The sequence below is a fragment of the Schistocerca gregaria genome, unplaced genomic scaffold (genome assembly GCF_023897955.1).
Source record: "Schistocerca gregaria isolate iqSchGreg1 unplaced genomic scaffold, iqSchGreg1.2 ptg000670l, whole genome shotgun sequence".
Classification (NCBI taxonomy): domain Eukaryota; kingdom Metazoa; phylum Arthropoda; class Insecta; order Orthoptera; family Acrididae; genus Schistocerca; species Schistocerca gregaria.
The window spans coordinates 157,501-162,500 of record NW_026062053.1 but is presented as its reverse complement, the minus strand read 5'-3'; the positions used below and the strand labels follow the sequence as shown (position 1 = coordinate 162,500).

Here is a 5,000-nt window from a genome sequence, read left to right as displayed (position 1 = left end):
CCGTGGCCTCATTCAAGTTGGACTTGGGCTCGGCGCGAGGCGTCGGGGTAGTGGACCCTCCCAAACACCACATGCCACGACAGGCGGCAGCCTGCGGGGTTCGGTGCTGGACTCTTCCCTGTTCGCTCGCCGCTACTGGGGGAATCCTTGTTAGTTTCTTTTCCTCCGCTTAGTAATATGCTTAAATTCAGCGGGTAGTCTCGCCTGCTCTGAGGTCGTTGTACGAGGTGTCGCACGCCACACCGCCAGCCGGCTGTGCACGCTACCGAGAAAGTACCGGTATGCGAACCGCCAGGCGACGGGCGCGCATCGCACGTTTAAGGAGACGCGGCCGGCCACACAGGCGACCACGACACTCCCACGTCTCCGAAGCGGGACAAACGCCGCGCGCTTCAGTATACGTAGCCGACCCTCAGCCAGACGTGGCCCGGGAACGGAATCCATGGACCGCAATGTGCGTTCGAAACGTCGATGTTCATGTGTCCTGCAGTTCACATGTCGACGCGCAATTTGCTGCGTTCTTCATCGACCCACGAGCCGAGTGATCCACCGTCCTGGGTGATCTTTTCCTTTTCAGTCTCCCACTGTCTCTTTCAAGACAGTAGCATTTGCGGGACTGAGGCGTCTGACGGCCCCTGTTCCACTATTTTTTTTTGTGTCCAACGGCCTCACAGCCGATGGGCGTCGTACGGCTCCACACCGGAGCGGACAGGCACTCGGGCGAACGTCATTCAAAACCGGCGCCAGGCGCCAGGTACCGCAGGCCAGCCGCTCCAGAGCTTCAGCGCTCGTACCACACAACAACAACACTTCCGCTAGTTTTGAGAGGCACGCGTGGTTCCGCACGCGGCGCACGGCCACTGCCGTACAGGTAGCGTGTTGCGCGACACGACACGACACGCACATCGAAAGACATGCAGTCTAGTCGGTAATGATCCTTCCGCAGGTTCACCTACGGAAACCTTGTTACGACTTTTACTTCCTCTAAATGATCAAGTTTGGTCATCTTTCCGGTAGCATCGGCAACGACAGAGTCGATGCCGCGTACCAGTCCGAAGACCTCACTAAATCATTCAATCGGTAGTAGCGACGGGCGGCGTGTACAAAGGGCAGGGACGTAATCAACGCGAGCTTATGACTCGCGCTTACTGGGAATTCCTCGTTCATGGGGAACAATTGCAAGCCCCAATCCCTAGCACGAAGGAGGTTCAGCGGGTTACCCCGACCTTTCGGCCTAGGAAGACACGCTGATTCCTTCAGTGTAGCGCGCGTGCGGCCCAGAACATCTAAGGGCATCACAGACCTGTTATTGCTCAATCTCGTGCGGCTAGAAGCCGCCTGTCCCTCTAAGAAGAAAAGTAATCGCTGACAGCACGAAGGATGTCACGCGACTAGTTAGCAGGCTAGAGTCTCGTTCGTTATCGGAATTAACCAGACAAATCGCTCCACCAACTAAGAACGGCCATGCACCACCACCCACCGAATCAAGAAAGAGCTATCAATCTGTCAATCCTTCCGGTGTCCGGGCCTGGTGAGGTTTCCCGTGTTGAGTCAAATTAAGCCGCAGGCTCCACTCCTGGTGGTGCCCTTCCGTCAATTCCTTTAAGTTTCAGCTTTGCAACCATACTTCCCCCGGAACCCAAAAGCTTTGGTTTCCCGGAGGCTGCCCGCCGAGTCATCGGAGGAACTGCGGCGGATCGCTGGCTGGCATCGTTTATGGTTAGAACTAGGGCGGTATCTGATCGCCTTCGAACCTCTAACTTTCGTTCTTGATTAATGAAAACATACTTGGCAAATGCTTTCGCTTCTGTTCGTCTTGCGACGATCCAAGAATTTCACCTCTAACGTCGCAATACGAATGCCCCCGCCTGTCCCTATTAATCATTACCTCGGGTTCCGAAAACCAACAAAATAGAACCGAGGTCCTATTCCATTATTCCACGCACACAGTATTCAGGCGGGCTTGCCTGCTTTAAGCACTCTAATTTGTTCAAAGTAAACGTGCCGGCCCACCGAGACACTCAACAAAGAGCACCCTGGTAGGATTTAAACGGGGTCCGCCTCGGGACGCGAAAGCACCCCTTCGGCTCGCCCCACCGGCAGGACGTCCCACGATACATGCCAGTTAAACACCGACGGGCGGTGAACCAACAGCGTGGGACACAAATCCAACTACGAGCTTTTTAACCGCAACAACTTTAATATACGCTATTGGAGCTGGAATTACCGCGGCTGCTGGCACCAGACTTGCCCTCCAATAGATACTCGTTAAAGGATTTAAAGTGTACTCATTCCGATTACGGGGCCTCGGATGAGTCCCGTATCGTTATTTTTCGTCACTACCTCCCCGTGCCGGGAGTGGGTAATTTGCGCGCCTGCTGCCTTCCTTGGATGTGGTAGCCGTTTCTCAGGCTCCCTCTCCGGAATCGAACCCTGATTCCCCGTTACCCGTTACAACCATGGTAGGCGCAGAACCTACCATCGACAGTTGATAAGGCAGACATTTGAAAGATGCGTCGCCGGTACGAGGACCGTGCGATCAGCCCAAAGTTATTCAGAGTCACCAAGGCAAACGGACCAGACAAGCCAATCCGATTGGTTTTGATCTAATAAAAGCGTCCCTTCCATCTCTGGTCGGGACTCTGTTTGCATGTATTAGCTCTAGAATTACCACAGTTATCCAAGTAACGTGGGTACGATCTAAGGAACCATAACTGATTTAATGAGCCATTCGCGGTTTCACCTTAATGCGGCTTGTACTGAGACATGCATGGCTTAATCTTTGAGACAAGCATATGACTACTGGCAGGATCAACCAGGGAGCTGCGTCAACTAGAGCTGAGCAGCCGGCCGCCCGGGAGTGTGTCCCGGGGGCCCGCGCGAACACGCAAGCGTCCGCTCAATTATTCTGCAAACAGGAGGAGGCCGAGCTCCCCTGCACGATACACCTCGAAACCCTCTCAGGTCCCGGCGGCGCGCAGCGCCGTCCTAGGTACTTGGTCGGTTTCGAGAGAGGCGCAATCGCCCGGAGTTAGGCGAGTAGACGGTTTTAGTGCGAACACCCTTGCTCCCAACTGAGCTTGCCGCTGCCGACAGAGGCCCGGGAGCGTGCTGTCGTGGCATTGCCGGCGGGAGACAACACGCGCCACCTATGGTGACCGGCAGCTCCAACGCCAGCGCCACACAAGGGCAAAGCCCCACTTGGGTGCAGAAGCGAACTCTCCCAGCACAGCGCACGCGCCAACACGTCCGCACAACTGCGATACAAACCACCTGCGAGAACCGCTGGGGCGACCGAGCAGCAGACGGCGTCGCGGCGCCGAGTGCCAGGCGGCGGCGCATCCTCAACGCACACAGTCCTCAATCAGACCAGCACACTGCAGATGTCCACCGCGCTTCGCACCGGGCTCGGCTGAACCAACTTTGGCCGCCAGGCGCCGCGTGCAGGGTGCGCCGCAGCGTAGCTGCGCCGCCTGCCGAGCCCGTCGGCTGGCGCTCCTGCCACTCGGCGCCCCCCACCAGCCGCCTGTTGCGCGTGCGCCCACGCAGCGCGCGGCCAACACGCCGGGCGGCCCCCCTTCACCGGCCGGGAACAGTCCCACCAAGCCACCGCCGCGTATCGCTTCATACCCACATGGGCCTAGTCACGTGTGTGGATGTGGCGGGTACCGCTGAAACAACCGGTTAATAGCTGTACCGATCGTCGCCATCACAGATTCACCTCCAGCGTGAACAACCGCTCAACAACGGATTTCCAGTTCATTTGCGTATCTTGGGCAGTAAACGTAGATGTCCACCTACATTTGCGAATTCAACAATTCTTGCATGCCAGGATGTCATGTGTCACGACACGCTACATCAGACCACATACACACTGCGACATGTGCAGAAGAGAACACGTGGAAGGTGGCCCGCGCACGTATGCGATGTCCCTTCCGCGATCCACTGTCAACCGGCATCTGCGGCATGTCCCAGATATGGAACGCGGTCCACCAGGGTAGCACTTTGTGTGAGGCAATACGACAAAGTCGGAATACACGCGTCACTACATCACACGGCTCACGCTGACCTGACCTGACTCACCGCACCACCACCCCCAGCGACCCAGGGTGACATACAATGCGTTCGTACGTTCCTCCCACACGCCTCTACGGCGTACCACAGTGCAACCTAGCTGTTATTGGGAGACGAGACAAGTAGCATCGAGCACAACATATGGAAATTGAGATTCGACACCGTTGGGCACAGCCAGCGTACGGTCACACGTATCACACTACTTCACTCTGTACGTAACTACCGATGATCGGTACAGCGTGTGGGTTACGCGTACGACATCAGCGGACAATGGACACAGACCATACCACGACGTACACTGAGGGCGTCGACATCTGAACGCAACTGAACAGCTGCGAGGCTCATTTAACACTCAAACGCCAGACCGACCAGCTTGAGAGGACGGAGACACAAAGAGAGGGGCAGAGGGGGGGGGGGGCGATATAGTCCTATTGCAGTACAATTGACAGTGGATAGCGGGAATATGTGGAAAGTAAGCAACACTCGCAAGGCATCTACATGAGGATAGCAACGACACCAGAGATTCCGAGCAGTGAACTATGTTAGGCAAAGGGACAACGTGGGTTAGGTTAAGGGACAACGTGGGTTAGGTTAAGGGACAACGTGGGTTAGGTTAAGGGACAACGTGGGTTAGGTTAAGGGACAACGTGGGTTAGGTTAAGGGACAACGTGGGTTAGGTTAAGGGACAACGTGGGTTAGGTTAAGGGACAACGTGGGTTAGGTTAAGGGACAACGTGGGTTAGGTTAAGGGACAACGTGGGTTAGGTTAAGGGACAACGTGGGTTAGGTTAAGGGACAACGTGGGTTAGGTTAAGGGACAACGTGGGTTAGGTTAAGGGACAACGTGGGTTAGGTTAAGGGACAACGTGGGTTAGGTTAAGGGACAACGTGGGTTAGGTTAAGGGACAACGTGGGTTAGGTTAAG

General features: G+C 55.9%; 3 non-coding genes across 3 annotated transcripts in view; all 3 read right to left on the bottom strand.

Moving 5' to 3' along the window:
- Positions 1-218, bottom strand: part of LOC126318542 (large subunit ribosomal RNA) — a 4,222-nt gene extending 4,004 nt beyond the window's left edge. Inside the window, exon 1 of the ribosomal RNA XR_007557360.1 lies at positions 1-218. This exon is cut by the window's left edge and continues 4,004 nt beyond it. This is a non-coding gene — a ribosomal RNA (large subunit ribosomal RNA).
- A 188-nt stretch (positions 219-406) lies between these two features.
- Positions 407-561, bottom strand: LOC126318497 (5.8S ribosomal RNA). The gene has a single exon (XR_007557320.1). It is a non-coding gene; the product is annotated as a 5.8S ribosomal RNA (ribosomal RNA).
- A 368-nt stretch (positions 562-929) lies between these two features.
- Positions 930-2,822, bottom strand: LOC126318527 (small subunit ribosomal RNA). Its single transcript, XR_007557347.1, has one exon. It is a non-coding gene; the product is annotated as a small subunit ribosomal RNA (ribosomal RNA).
- Positions 2,823-5,000: the final 2,178 nt, after the last annotated feature.